General features: G+C 45.1%; 1 protein-coding gene across 1 annotated transcript in view; it reads right to left on the reverse strand.

Moving 5' to 3' along the window:
- Positions 1–16,476, reverse strand: part of LOC148108104 (uncharacterized) — a 100,949-nt gene that overhangs the window by 56,925 nt on the left and 27,548 nt on the right. The gene's annotated exons all lie outside the window — the stretch shown is intronic.

Raw genomic sequence — 16,476 nt, forward strand, 5'->3', positions numbered from 1 at the left:
TTATAGCACAGGCTACTCTGGGAAAAAATGTTCACACGAATGTCTTGAGAAGGGATCCAGAATCAAGATTACAATTCACCAAAGGTGCAGCTCCCCTGGTGCAGAGGTGAGCAGGTAGGTCTCATCATAACTTATCCTGACGGATTCTCAGTATAAACAATATGGAGACTCAGATGTATCCATGACTCTCTGGCTGCAGGGACCCCTGACTGGACAGGTCCTCCCATAAGGAAGTTACCTCCCTGCTCGTACAGGGTTATCTCATCCTGGGCGGACTACGAGGGATTCAGGGATCTGAAGCCAAGATCCAGTTCTAAACGGGCTTCTGAAGCCCTATCTCAGATTCACTCTGTTATTTGAAACCAACAAAAGGGAAGTACTTTTTTTTTAATGTGCTGACAATCTATGTAATCTTAATTCTCAGTATGTCTTTATCCTTTCAGAGTAGGTCAAACCTTTCTCAATTCAAATCTTTTTTTAACTAATACAATCAACAGTGGCCAAACCAGAAGACGCAACGGGCATTTTACTTTTTATAAATCTAAAACCCCTGAGGAGGTCAACAGAAGAACAACACGTACAGATGAAGCAACATTTATAGCTAAATGCACAGAGCATCACAAAGTCTACAAGTGGCTAACAGGTAAGACTGGGGAGCGGGTCGGGAGCCGTGCTGGAAAAGACACCCCAACCAAGACAAAAGGAGCAACCGGCTGGCAATCCATTTCACCTGGGACACAAACTGTGGGCACCTTCCTGCCTCCGCTTGTCCCACTGAGGGACCTTAATTGACCTGAGAAGAAGATCAGATCCTGACCTACCTCAAGGACAGTCTGTCTGTTCCTAATTCCCAAACTGAAACTCCTTATAAGGCCTCTGCACACCTCCAAGAGCAAATGTAAAAAAGCAACTCAAAACTTACCAGTCCCACAGTCATGCCCTTTAGTGTACCACATTTGAAAAGTAGGCAAAATTATAAGCTGAAACACTATACAACATTTTCAACTTAAGCCCCATAAAAGGTTGAAATCTAAAAAATTACCTGTACCTGCAGCCTTCAATCCATTAAGATAGAAGGTATTCTAGAGAACATTTTTTTAACTTCCTAGAAAGATATTATTTTAGGAAAAAAACCTTTTTCAGTTAATTAAATAAAACCATTATAATACTGACTACTGCTCTTCTGGGATGCAGTCTTTCCATGCATCTTATAGATAATAAGAGTGGTCACTAAAAGCAGGAAAACTAAACATCATAAACAGATGGAAAGATAATTAACAGCAACAACTGAACACATTCAAAATCTGATCCTAAGGGGAAACAGTGGATCTCCTATAATACAAGAGTTACTTAAAACATGTGTGTGTACATACATACATGTACATATATACACACAACACATGCATATGCACATATACATATATGTATACATATACACATATATGTATGTTTAATTTGAATACACACATGTATACACAGATATACATATATGTATGTATAATTTGAATATTTTTTAAAAAATCTACGTTACTTCCCATTGAATGACTGGGGAGAGAAGGACCAAGGAACTGGAAAAATATGTTAAAAGTATTTAAATTTCCTTCTTATAATCATGATTGCATGCTTTTATATTTACTTCCCAGGGAAACTATAATTTAGTTCTGCTATGGTTTTAAGTATTTCTATACCTCACTGTGCTAAAAATAAAGCTTTGAATGACTCTGTCTACATAAAGTGCATTTAAATTATTTATGAGAGAAAGTACGTTTGTTTTTTGTTCTAAGTACATATAAAGTCTGGACAGAATCACAGGTGGCTTAAGGCATACTCCTTTCATTGGCACCCTGAATGACCCCCTAAGAACCACCTCTGAGTATAGGAATTTCCTAACGCATATTTCCCAAGCTTTCTATGGAAATCAAATACCGTCTTTAAGTAAATAACAGAAATGTGAATTAATCTAACAAGAGTAAGAGAACACAAAAATCACAGCATCAATACCTGCAGGGTTTAATGTAAAACAGAACTACATATTCCTAGGCCTGAAACTTACACAGAACATTGCCAGCTGCTTGCACATGACCTCAAAGCTACAATCCATACCTCATACAACGAGATCTTTCTATACAGTAGAAAACTACACTGTGTACACTCTCATTCTCTCTTTTTTTTTTTAGAGATTTTATTTATTTATTTGACAGAGAGAGAGACAGCCCCCGAGAGAGGGAACACAGGCAGGGGGAGTGGGAGAGGAAGAAGCAGGCTCCCAGCGGAGGAGCCTGATGTGGGGCTCGATCCCAGGACCCCGGGATCACGCCCTGAGCGGAAGGCAGACGCTTAACAACTGAGCCACACAGGCGCCCCTACACTCTCATTCTTAACAACCTCCCACTCAGCTGAGCCCAGGCTCAGGCTCACAGCTCCGGGAGAAGACAGCACGCTCTCTCCCTTGTGTGCACCTATCGCAGCCCCATCCCCACCCCCTTACACAAGGTCACAGGCTGCAGACAGAAGGCACCAGTCACCAAGCCCACAAACTGCAGCAAAGGAAACAAGTCTGCGGCCCCATGGGGGCTGATTCGTGGCAGTAGCCACAATAGGTCCTAATATGAAATCAGCCATCAGGATCACTGTGTAAATGCCATGCAAACACCCGGCCAGGCTTTTTATCCTCCCCTCCTGATGAAATCCACTCATCAACTAGCTCCACCTTTTTTTTTTTTTTTTTTTTTGCATAAAAAGGTATACACTGCCATCTTTCCCTTTCACATCTTCTTACTTAAATAAAAGTAAGGTGGGGGGAAAAGGTAGGGGGTGAGGGCAAACAGAAAGGAGGATATATTTTCTTCAACTGTCCGAACGATCTTTCAGATGTCTACGCCATAACAGAAAATGACCTTCGTTGCCTAATAAGTATATTCTAATCTTTCATAAATCTAAATATTTAAGATTAAAAGTCAAATTCAAGAGGACCAATAGTTATTAATTTTAAAAATCTTATATACTCACTAATGCAGAATTTTTCATTCAAGAAATTTATATCAGGATTTATGAGAAAATGAAGTGCACACAAGAGTGATTAAAGTTTTCCCAGGTAAAGAAAGTTCAGCTTGAGGGCTGACCAAGTCTCATCTGCCCTAGGTCCACCAAAAGATGATAAATGTAGGATCAACAGTTTCCACAAAGATGCAACAGGCAGGCCTCCAACAACACTGCAGGTCCAGAACAAAATTATCATTTCCAGGTGCCCATATCCTTCCCCATTAAGTTTCAAGTACTAGTCTAGCCATGGGGCCCAGAAATCACCGTCAGTCCCTCATTCTCGAGTAGGTCCTAACTTATGTCACACACCCAAACACCATTACTCTACTGGGCTTTCTATTTCAAAGCAGCCATCGCTAGTAGGTAAAAACGACGAGGTACGTACACACTCATTTTATGGTATGTCGTTTCATAAAAGATTTATATCATAAAAAATTATTTTGATTAATACTCACAGTTCTAGCATTAACTATTAATGATAATCTCAATTTCACAAATTAACAAAGGTATTTTTTAAAGGCATAGACTTAGGTACTAAAATTTATATCAAAAACTAGGAGAAAAGCCAGAAACAATTCCCAATCTCCAACCAATCATCTGAAAGATCAGAGGAAAAAAGGAACAGTACCTCTGTACGGGGCCTGGGTCACTGCAGGAGCTCAGCTACGTGCAGAATGAGTGACTAGATCCTCGCACGTTTCCTCCTATTCATGTTCACGTGTTACCAGGCCCAGCTATCCTTGCGGCTCAGAGACACTAACACTGCACCAACAGGGTGGGCAAGAGACCGGAACAAACAGGCTTTTCCTGGAGTTGGGATTAACTGCTATGTTCATGACAAACAGGACAGCATTTCCTAAGCCAGGCAAGAAATGCTACTTTCCATTAAATACGATGCAGAATAAACCAATTACCCTAAGCCAGTTTAATAACAAAATAACTAAAATGAAAGTCTGCCCAAAATACAGGTTCCCCTCTGTCAAAATGGAAACCAACCTGAGATTTTCTAGATCGTAAAATCGGTAGCTAAATTAACATTAAAACGAGTAGGGGCACCTGGGTGGCTCAGTCGTTATGCGTCTGCCTTCAGCCCAGGGCTTGATCTGAGGGTCCTGGGATCGAGCCCCGCATTGGGCTCCCTGCTCCACTGGGGACCTGCTTCTTCCTCTCCCTCCCTGCTTGTGTTCCCTCTCTCATTGGCTGTCTCTCTCTGTGTCAAATAAATAAATAAAATCTTAAAAAAAAAAATTAAAACAAGTAAATTTCTTTCACAATATTTTCCAGAAAATTTAGAAATAGAGCATACGAACTGCTTTCCATTAAAAAGCATTGACTTAGGGACATCCACTTCAGACGTGCAGGAGTAACTGGTACGGAAAACGATGCCCCCCACCCCCACCCCGCCATGGTAAACAAATAGAAAAACGGTAAAAATCCATGAAACTATTTTTTTCAGATCTGGAGACAGTGAGCGGCACAGGCCTGTGAGCCCCACCGTCCCCTCTCTGTTCAGCTGGGAACCACCGTGGCGCAGGGCACAGGAAGGGAACCCAAGCCCAGCGCAGCAGCCTCAGGGAGTTAAGGTGAGAAAACTTCCAAGTTTTGGGAAGCTGAGTGGCTCAAATTTGCAAGGTAGAGTATCAGAGATGGAAAAGTTGTAGAAAATGAGTTTCAGAAATCTGCACAAAGATGAGAAGATAATGACAATATGTTTAGCATGCTGAAAGAAAAAAACCATCAACCTAGAATTCTACACATCCAGCAAAAGTTTCTTTCAAAAATAAAACTGTTTATCAAGAAAGGAACGGATAAACAAGATATGACAGACTCATACAACATAACACAACTCTGTGATTAAAAGGACAAGGGGGAGCCTGGGTGGCCCAGTTGGTTGAGCATCCGACTCTTAGTTTCGGCTCAGGTTGTGATCCCAGGGTCATGGGATCGAACCCCACACTGGGCCTCATACTGAGTGTGGAGCCTGCTTAAGGTTCTCTCTCTCCGGGGCCCCTGAGTGGCTCAGTCGGTTAAGCGTCTGTCCTCAGCTCAGGTCATGATCCCAGGGTCCTGGGATCGAGTCCTGAGTTGGGCTCCCTGCTCAGCAGGGAGCCTTCTCTCTCTGCCTCTGCTGCTCCCCCTGCCTGTGCACTCCCTCTCCTCTCTCTCTGTCAAATGGATAAATAAAATCTTTAAAAAAAAAAAATTCTCTCTCTCCCTCTGCCCTCCCCCCAAAAATAATAATTTAAAAAGGAATGAATTACAGATACACTAACAACATGGATGAGCTCAGCAACACTATGCTAAAACAAGCCTCGTACACCATGTACACGGTATGATTCTGTTGACAGGAAACCCCTGGGCAGGCAGAACTGAACTGAGGGGGCGAACACAGCAGTTGTCAGGGGTCAGGGTGAGAATGGCAGCAGGGGCTGCGGCAGGGACTGTGAATACTAAGGACATGAAGGAACCTTTGGGGGAAATGATAATGGTCTATGTCTCAATAAGTGTTTGGGTTGCAAAGGTGGATGCGTTTGCCACAGTTCAGTGAATGTATACTTGAGTTATGTGCAGCTGGTATAGAAATTTTACACTGAAGGAAAAATACGCTAAACACACAATGAACTCTATCTAGTAAACAATATGCACGCTGAAACACATAGGGTGAGGTATACTGATATCTGCACTTTGAAATACAGCCTAAAAAATAAAATGGATTACTATATGGAGAAATGGATAATTGGTTATTTACGTGAGAAAGCAAGAATAATAACACATGATAGGTAAAATCCAGGGGGTGGAGGAGTCTATGGATGTTAACCATAAATTTTTACAACTTTGCCATTTGTTTGAAAATTACCATAATGAAACGTTGGGTACAAAAATAAAGATGAAGCTAGATTTCAGAGGAAAAGAATAAGACAAAAGGGAGAGTGAGCCTTCCGTAATGGTTACATGAAGACAATGGAGCAATTTCTTCCATAGATCATTATAAAAATCAGACAAAATCACTAAAACCAACCATCTGAAGGAACTGGAAAATGACCAAAGGCAGGCAAGCACTTGAGAAGAAGTTACTGTCAGAACTGTCCCTGCATCTGGTACAAACCAGGGAGTGTTTGTCACTTTCCTGCCTGGCAATACTGTGAGCCCCAACTCTGGGAGGGCAGGACTGCAGCCCTACCGTACCACCTTAATGCGCAGCACACTGGCTATAAATTTAAGGGGGAAATTTTGGAAGCAAGAGGGCTGCAAAATGCTGAGCTCCAAGGCTGAATATAAATACACTGCCCAAATCCCTGGCAGACAGTGAAATGTGCATAGGCAGGACAACCCAGGAAGCCCAGAGGCACACACCAGAGGTGAATGCTCTCCCCTGAACAATGGAGTTACCCCAGGACATCTGCCAGTTTGCTGCTCCTCTGACTAAACGTGCTTCCCAACCCAGGGCGAGCTCTACTGGCAGAAAGCAAAAGTCTTACTGGCGTGAGGTCTCAGAAGAAAGAAATGGGGGCTGGAGGACCAACTGATATGTAAAGGAGGGATGCTGGAAGCAGGGGAACCCCAAGATAAACCCCCAAATCTGAGAATACATTCTACTCCAACCTTTGACTAACCACCGAAGTAGAAAGGTGCATGTGAGACTGCGAAAGAAAGAGAAGAGAAAGGAAGAAAAATGCATCAACTGGAAGCCAATGAAACTGATCGGAGACTCGTCGGCTCCTACGAACACAACAAGATGTTTGCATCTGGAGCAGAGCTGCACAAGCACGTGCACACACACAGGAAGCGCTGGGAAGCAGTAATACCTGGCAGCAAAGGAGCACACCTCCCACTCAGATCCCGGCCTCTAAATTCCATCTCCCACCAAAAGGAACCAGGGAATCTTGGAGAAATAGCTGATTGTACCACAGGGGCAGAGAAACTACAGGAAATGCTGGGAGTATCTTACTGTGCCAAAAGGAAGGTCGTGCTCAGAAAAGAATGGGGACGTGTCAAAACAACACAGGAGATGATTTGGAAAACCAAATCAGGGGGCATTCCAGCATCAAAATGAATGAGAGTTAAGGACTATAAGCCCCTGAATCAAACAAGAATCCGTGAAGTACTACTGGGTAAACAACTGAGTGAGTCAACAAAGGAGGGGAAACTCTCCTTAAGGGAGAATGCCAGCTGACAGGTGAGAACAGCGTCCCCACTGCACGACTACCTAGTAATAACTAGTTCAAGCAAGAATCATCCGTGGGGGCGCCAAACGATCAGTTTAAAAGCTCAAAACGTCACAGAGCCTCAAATATTTCCCTACAGATTTCCTCATTCATTACAAAGGATAAACGCTAATTTTAGAGAGCAGACACTAGGCAGATGCCGCCCTAACTTGATCACCTGAGATCAGTAATTCTCAAATTTTAGAATACATCAAAATCATTTTTTGGGCTTGTTAAAAACATAGACTCAAGCCCTAAGTTTCTGACTTAGCAGGTCAGGAGTAGGGTCCAAGAATCTGCAGCCCCACAAATTCCTAGATGTTAACCTCACCAATAACAGAACAAGCCGGTATCATGTGCCATCCTGAGACGAATAATGGATATGAGAAATGATACGATGCCCTGAGAAAGGCACAGCACCACTTCTCTGATAGCCTGGCCCCCAAAATGCGTAATCTGAGTTTAATCATGAGAAAACATCACAGGAACCCAAACGGAAGAAAGACCTACAAAACAATTAGAACAGTCTCCATGATGGAGAAAGGCTGAGAAACATATCCAGACTAAAAAGACCATAGAAACATCAATAAATACTACATGTAATTCTAGACTGGGTCCTGTATGGGGGGAAAACTACTGTAATTAACAGAGCAACTGTGAATATGGACTGTAAACTACAGAATGGCCCATGTTAAATTTGCCAATTTGATAACTATACTGATTATTTTGGGCTATGTAAAAAATCCTTGTTTTTTTTTTTTTTTTTAAGATTTTATTTATTTATTTGACAGAGAGAGACAGCGAGAGAGAGAACACAAGCAGGGGGAGTGTGAGGGGAGAAGCAGGCTCCCAGCAGAGCAGAGAGCCCGATGCAGGGCTCGATCCCTAGACCCTGGGATCATCACCTGAGCCGAAGGCAGACGCTTAATGGCTGAGCCACCCAGGCGCCCCAAAAGTCCTTGTTCTTGGTAAATACTTACTGAAGTACCTAAGAGTAAAGGGCGTGAAGTGTGCAACTTACTCTCTTCCAGTGTGTGAAAATAAATGTGCCACATGTACTTCTATATCCAGAGGTGGGGGGAGGGGGCCATGCAGGCAATGTCACAAAATGTTAACAACTGGTCAATCTAGGTGAAGGGTATTTGGAAGTTGCCTATACTACTTACAACTTTTCCATAAAAACACACAAGGCTTCATTTTAAAACAAAACAACAACAAAAACAAGGAGTAGCAAATTAGAAAGGGTGGTGGAAGGGCGTTCAGAGGCTGCCCGCCACACAGCCTGATATTGAGGAAAATGGCAGAAGTGGGGCCACCACACGCTGAAAATGACAGGTGTTCGTACTGAGGATCCTGAGTCATCCAGAAAAGCCCCAAAGGAGTTTAATATCTTTTAGTACATTTTGTTTAAGATGACCCGTTAAGTACCCTTTTGAACCACAGAAGAAAACAAACACACTTTTCAAACTTCATGCTCCACATCCGTTTTTCTTCTATTCTACAAATACAACTTCTCAGTGGAACAGCGAGTCACACTGTAAGCTGTTCGCAGACATCCCCCCACGCGGGCGGGCTGTCCAGCGGCACACACCACTCACACTGGGACACACACAGCGCCCCTGCGGCGGCACGGTGACAACTGCAGCAGGACAGCCACCTGGCGGACAGCAGCTGGAAAGGTCGCCAGTTGTAAGAAGCATCCCAGCAGGGGCCAAACCCTCAAAACCAGTCAGCGCACAGATTCCCACAGCAAAACACAGGGACAGTCAGACGAGAACAAACGCAAGGCAGAACAGCCTACTCCTTCTGTTCCCAAACACGACGGTCACGGAGGCCGTTAGTGCATATTGACTACGTGATGACCATTCAGAGGACAAGGTTACCAGAGACAGTGAAGCCAGCCCCCAGCCCCCAGAGCAGCGCACGGGATAAGCAAACATAAAGCAGCTCAGGAAGGGCCTCTTACACTGCATCTTACTGTATCAGATTCCATTATAACCACACACGGCAATATCCTCTGATCGCAAAATAACGAAGACCTCATCATTTAAATGAATGGCCTTCTTATTGTCTATAGTCAAATTTTGATTTTTAAATGAAAAGTAAATACACAACTTTCCACTCTAATCCCCGTCCCTGCCCACTGTTGTGGCTTTGCTAAGAAGGGTTTATTAGGAAAAAATGCTGAATGACTGCTCTGCAGGGCATCGCAAAGCACCACATACTAATAACAAGCGACCCTCTTACATACTGTGAAGAGATCTGACTCGCAAGTACAATGAAGCCTTAGGTTTAGTGAAGCTAACTTGTATTATTTTCTGTGTACATTCTTAGGTCTAGCGGTTTGAAATATAATCATACCCTACAGTTACAGCTGATTAAAGACAGAGCTGAAGACTGTATAAGTTTGTCATGAATCAAAGAAAACATTTTTTATTAATTTTTAAAGCTAGTAAAACTATTTTTCTCCACAGCTACAAGAGCCTGAACAACATGGAAGGAATCTTAAAATAATTTAACTGATAAAACATCTTTTATTTATGCTAATTACGTGACATCCATACTACATAACCATGTTATACAAAAACAAACCACATTATAAAGCCTTCAGGTCGTGAATAAGAATATAAAAATCAACCAAAGACTCCAAGATCCTATGTTTTCACAAAGTGTCTGTGCTACAATCTATTTCATTTAAACTTTCAGGATACCTAATCCAGAAAAATTAAATTTAATCCACCGGAAAGAAAAAGGGAGCTCAAGCGTGGGTATATAAATGTGTGTGCCTGTGTGTGTGTGTAATACCTACGTGTGTATATACATAAGTCATCCACCTTTTTTTGGGTTTGGCTTATTGAGGTAAAATTTACATACAGTAAAACACTGTTCGCTGGGTTCTGACTGACACAGTCAGTGTATGACCACCATCACAGGGCAGACATGGCCTACTTCCATCACCCACGAAGCACCCTCACGCCCTCCTGTACTCAGTCCTCTCCTCCCCTAGCCTCAGCCCCCGGCAACCACTGATCCAATCTGTTCCCATAGTTTTGCCTTTATCCGAATGTTATCAGGGGGGAACCACAGTTGTACAGAGCTCTGTGTTTGCCCGTAACAGAACGCTCTGGACGCGCTCCTGTTTTGCTGAGGATGTCAGCAGTCAGTACCTCTGTGTTGCTGTACAAGGACTGCCCCACCGCACAGGTGCACCGCAACCTGTTCACGCATTTCCCACCTGACGAACCTCCAAGTTGTTCTCCATCTTCGGTAAAGAGGAATAAAGCTGCTATAAGCAATCATATGCAGGCCTTTGTGTAGAGATAAATTTGCATGTCTCTTGGGTAAAGGCCTCCATGTAGGACTGCTGGATCGTATGAAAAGTATATATTCAAGTTTATAAGCAACTGCCAAACTACTTTTTCAAAGTGGTTATAACCCTTTGCATCCCCACCAGCAAAGCGCGATGTAGTTCTAGCTGTCCCACAGCCCTGCACCTGGGCACTGTCCCCTTCTGCTGCCTTGTTTTGTGGGAATGGGAGGCATTCTCACAGGACTGCAGCGCTACCCACTGCGGCTGTCACGGGCACTTCCCTAATGAGGGATGACGGGGAGCGTCTTTTTGTGTGCATGTTGTTATCTACAGGAAATGGATGAAGTATCTACTCAAAGCTTCTCGCCATTTTTTCAGTTGAATTTTTTGCTGAGACACCTATCCTTTTTAATAGACAGTTTATCAAAGAAGAAATGATGGAAAGTTTGTCTATTTTGTTAAAGCACTTAGAATTCATGAGCAGGAGACACAAATCTAACATGTTTCCTTGCCATCGCCACTCCCAACGCCCCACTTGCCCCTCCCCCCTGGCAGATAGCAACGATATGCCAAGGCAGGTAGAAAGAAAGAAACATCCTCTCTCCCCCTTAGTCAACTGTAAGAAGCACAGGAAAAGCTGCCTGCCTACTACTAGGGTCAGAAACAGACCTATTTTCCCATTTTTACAAGTATGGGATGAATCCATAATCTTTCTTCAGTATGAGCAGAAACACCAATGACGGGGAACCACGTGCAATGGTTGGCAACACTAGTGACAACGCATTCCGACGTGGCGGAAGCACGGCTGGCACGTGACAATACTGAGGGTCTGCAGACCGCTCGGTGGGCGGCAGCCCTCGCCCTCTCTATCACAGGCAGAGCCCGCACACAGGAGCACCACGTGCGCTTCAGAGCAAGGGCTAAGCTTTCATGTCAAGGAACAGGAGAGCCTGCCACCACCACGTGGAGCCTCGGGCTGACTGGTATCTGGCTCCGGGCTCTCCTCTGCAGCGTGGGGACAGTAATCACTACCTTGTTATTATAAACACTACACACAACTCAAAACACACGATGAATGACACACATAAACGGCAGGTATCACAATTCTGACGACTTCCCTCATGTAGAATTCCTGAATCACAAACGTAACTACTATTGGCAAGATAAAGGGTGTCCTGCGCAAAGCCTGGAGCATAAAGCAGAAGCTTCAGGAAGCAGGTAACATTTGGACACGGCGGACCCACTGAACTAAACACAGGCTCCTGACCGTCCAGGAGAATAGCCAGGCACCCACATAAAAGGTGCAGCACATTTACGTAAAAGGTGCCCTGCAGTTGGCAGTCCTGAAAGGCACTTACGGACTTTATTTCCTATAATCCCGCCTCAGCATTTCAAACTGCGCGATGCTTCTTTTCAAAAGAAGCCAATCCACTCACTCTTGGTTCTGCACCAACTCGTTCCCGAGTTCGCGACGGGCCTCCCTAACTGGGCCACGGAGACAAGGCTGCGCTTGCCCGCCTCCGCGACACCGCGGCCTCCCTGCACACCATCCTGCGCATCCAGCTAGACACAGAGCAGCCTCTGAAACGTCCTGTGGTCGCTCATCCTGCTCCCGCCTGACGACCGCAGCGGGGGGCTGCACTGGTCACTCCTGCACGATGACTGGCTGGGCCGCCTCAGTGACGGGATAGTCCATAAAGACTTTTCCATGAACAAATACATGGAATCAACAGTTTAAGATGATCTCTTGGATTTAAGTGTCTTGATATATCCTATGCGAAAGTTTTAAGAAAATATTAAAATTTATGACAGGGGCCCCTGGCTGGCTCAGTCAGTAGAGTGTACGACTCTTGACCTCGGGGTTGTAAGTTTGAGCGCCACGCTGGCTGTACAGATTACTTAAAAAATAAAATCTTTCAAAAAATAAAAAATTTATGACAGATGTTTAACGATCTGAATGTCACATTTTCCATGGAAATCTATTTAAAGGTCTTAAAGGAAGAGTCAGTAACTAAGTTAACATGTACCACCTAGCGAGGCGCCACAATACAGGCTTTGTAGGTTAACAAAAAGTAACCGATCTCGTCCCGCTCTGCTTTTTCTCACCTTCTCCACCTGGAATGCCTTTCCCCAACTACCGCGAGCCCCACTCACCATGCCCAGACCTGCTCCCTCAGGAGGACACCGTCCCCTCCCTCTGAGCTCCCCATCACTGTCTTCCCCATCACGATTCTCTACCTGGTCTCGCCTGCTCCTGCAGGATCTGCCCTACGCACCTCAACCCTGCTACCATGGGAGAGTAACCTGTCCAGCATGCAAGAAAACAGATGTCCCTGGGGGTGAAGACAGAAGGAATACACATGAGCAGATGGCAAATTTTATTAAGAGGCCCTACTGTCAGGGAGAGTGAGAACTCTTAAGAATATCAAGGAAACAGGGGCGCCTGGGTGGCGCAGTCGTTAAGCGTCTGCCTTCGGCTCAGGGCGTGATCCCGGCATTGTGGGATCGAGCCCCACATCAGGCTCCTCCGTTATGAGCCTGCTTCTTCCTCTCCCACTCCCCCTGCTTGTGTTCCCTCTCTTGCTGGCTGTCTATCTCTGTCAAATAAATAAATAAAATCTTTAAAAAAAAAAAAATCAAGCAAACAGAAAAAAAAAGTGGCACTTGTTAAGCTCAAGAAAACAGGAAAACAAAAAGTGGAACTAAAAGGGAATATAATCATGCTACATTAACCAGCTCAATAGTGAGCAACATTAACAAAGTCAAAACAATTCACCAAATTATGGCTCTAAACAAAAATTGTGCTACAACTATGTGGGGAAAGATGGGAGTTCAAAATGTAACTTTGTCTAAAAGTGACGCATCGATGGCCCTGCCTCTACATAGATATTGCTGGGAACCGTGGACAGAAATGCTACAAGAAACAGATAAGCAGGATTCCAGGCAGCTCTGGGAGGCGGATGGTGGAGGCAGGACAGGAGCCCGCTGGGTTCTGCATGAACCATTCAACACTGTTTTACTTTTGAACACATGCACGTACCACCCTCTGATAGAAGTGAAATTTCTAGGGGCGCCTGGGTAGCGCAGTGTTAAAGCGTCTGCCTTCGGCTCAGGGCGTGATCCCGGCGTTCCGGGATCGAGTCCCACATCGGGCTCCTCCGCTGGGAGTCTGCTTCTTCCTCTCTCACTCCCCTGCTGTGTTCCCTCTCTCACTGGCTGTCTCTCTGTCACATAAATAAATAAAATCTTTAAAAAAAAAAAAAAAAAAAAAGAAGTGAAATTTCTAAGTAAGAAAAAGAAACAGATTCTCTAACAGAAGCACTTCCAGCAGGACATAAGCGTTTTCCTACAACTTTTCAACCACGCTACCCCTTCCCCCCTTCAACAGTGTCTCTCCACCCTCAGGACGCAGGGCAGCTGAGGACAGCGTGCATGGCCTGAGACCTGGCGTCAGCCTGCCGGCTCCGTAGTCTTGAGAAAGCTACTGTAAGCTCTGAACCTGACCTTTCCCCGCCCGTGACATGAAGACACCACCACGGACCTCAGGGACCCGGCTGCGTTGCTCAGCACCCAGACGGTGAGTAAGTGTGAGGATGACCGTACACCCTGGACCTAAGTCACCCAGATGCAATCTGTCTCACTACCCTCTCCCCCTTCACACCACCGTCCAGGCGGGCTTTCATTCTGACCACGCCCCCACACTGCGCCGAGCACTTGCCAGAGTGTCCTCCAAGTCGCCAAACCCGAAGGCCAAACCTCAGTCCTCATCATGACCTTTCCTGACACTTCAGAGAGTTGATCACATCCTCCTCCTGGACACTTCTTCCCTTCTTCCCATGGGGCCAGTGCTTGTGGTCTTCTTCACACCTGCTCTGTGCCAAACACTGCTCATGTTCGTCCTTGAGCACTTGATGGCAGAGTGACCCGAGGCTCAGGCTTGCTTGTCTTCTCTGTGCTCACTCCCTCGGTGACCACAGACCGTCACTGCGTTTTCATGGCCACTTCCAGCTCAGACTTCTCTTCCAAGCTCCAAATGCCTATTTACAACTGCCTACATGACATCTCTACTTGGATCCCTAACAGAATCACAAACTTAAAATGCCTACAGTGAGCTCCCCATCTGGCCCTCTAAACCAAGTTCCACCCACAGCCTTCCCCCCATCTAGTTGCCCAGGCCAAGAGCCTTCTAGTCAACTCAACTCCTCCCTTTGTCCTCACACCCCTTATCCAATCTGTCAGCAAATCCTACTGGTTCTGCCTTTGAAATACATCCAAGGCCCAACTGCTTCTCACCACCTCCAGTTTTCCTGCTCCAATCCCAGCCTCCGCTGCTGCTCACCTGGTTCCCTGAACAGCGTGCCGACAATCTCCTGGTTGTCCTCTACTCTCCCCCACCCTCCAACCCCCACCACCAGTGTCTATTCCCAACACACTAGCCTTTCACACCTCAGCCGAATCTCAGGGCTCAACACTGAGGGAGGGACAGCTGCCCTCCGGAGCCGACAGCCAGCACCGCCTTACCCTAGCGACTCTTTGTTTGGACAAACAGCCCCAGAACCTCACAGCCCAATCTCTGTCGATTGTTCTCAGCTACCTGACGCTAAATAACCTATCTTTATTCACCAAATGGGGGGTTTCAGATGGGTCTCCGGGCAACCTTCCTTTCTGTCTACTGCCTCCCCACAGCCCATTAACCCTGAAAATAATCTCCATACATATTTCAGCAATTCAACTCCTCCAAAACTTTGCTTTGCTTTCCTAGAATTCTGATTGTAAAACACCTCCATCCCAAGTTCTGCCTTAAGAATGCAACACCCCAAAACAAATCAAGAACCAAGAACCTGATCTGTCCTGCAGGGGCTCAAGTGGACCAGGGCCCTCAGGTACATCAAGGAACCCGGGTCTCAGAGGAACACCATTAAGTCGATGCTGTACAAGGCCAGGCTTACTCGTGTGGCCTCACCAGTTGTCCAGAATTGGGGGAAACAATTATAGAAACACTGGTTATAAGGTTATTTTCCTGGGTTTACATATTTTCAAACAGGGGGGAAGGGGAGGGGAGGGCCAAACTAGAAGCAGCAGATTATATCCCGGTGCTCAAAATTCCAGTGAGCCAAGAACGGGCTCTCAGTTCCCTGTCAGGCCTTCGTTCCGCTGCACATCACATTAAGAAGAAAAATTTTGTGTAACTTCTGCTAAATATGAAACTGTCTTGGGCTCTACCATGACGAACGATTTTTAATAGCTAATGCTGATGAAAAGTTATACTTGATATTCTCCCTCTTGTTTGGATCCACTAAGAAAAGAGAACTTATTTTGTGGCAAGCATTAAACACTACTTCATCCAGCATTTAGTGAAAACTACCCATGGGTCAAGCAGAAAACATGCAGAAACAAAATAACAAAATCTTTCCCTTAAAGATGCAGAAACAGACTTGTACCCAATAAATATAGCCCACTGGTACAGGAAGAAACATCGAAATGTGCAGGGAGGGTGGGGAGGAGACAAGGGGTGTAAACAGCTGGGCATGGCCTTCTCCAAAAGACAGCAGAGTCACACCTGGCACAGCACACAGAACAGGTGCCTCTCGTAGCCAAGAAAGGGTAGAAGGAATCAGAGAAAAGGAGCAAGACTTCCAGGCCTTACTTGGAAACTGAAACTTCGTGACACAATTTTCCTTCCCTTCCCTAATACCTAATCCTGGCAGAAACAAAAGTGGGTTTGGAGGAGAAAGGAGAACAAAGGAGGAAAGTGAACTGACCCCCAGAAGGAAATGGAAAAACAATCCAGGGTCCTGCCCCTTGGACATCTAAGACAAAGACACTTGCCAAAGTCAAATTCAACGTAATTATAAATGATTCTGAATTCTGAATCCATGAAGTCTAAGTTTATGGGGCTTTTACACCAAAGCAATGTAT

Source organism: Ursus americanus, chromosome 22 (assembly GCF_024610735.1).
Source record: "Ursus americanus isolate L20-20 chromosome 22, mUrsAme1.1.p, whole genome shotgun sequence".
Classification (NCBI taxonomy): Eukaryota; Metazoa; Chordata; class Mammalia; order Carnivora; family Ursidae; genus Ursus; species Ursus americanus.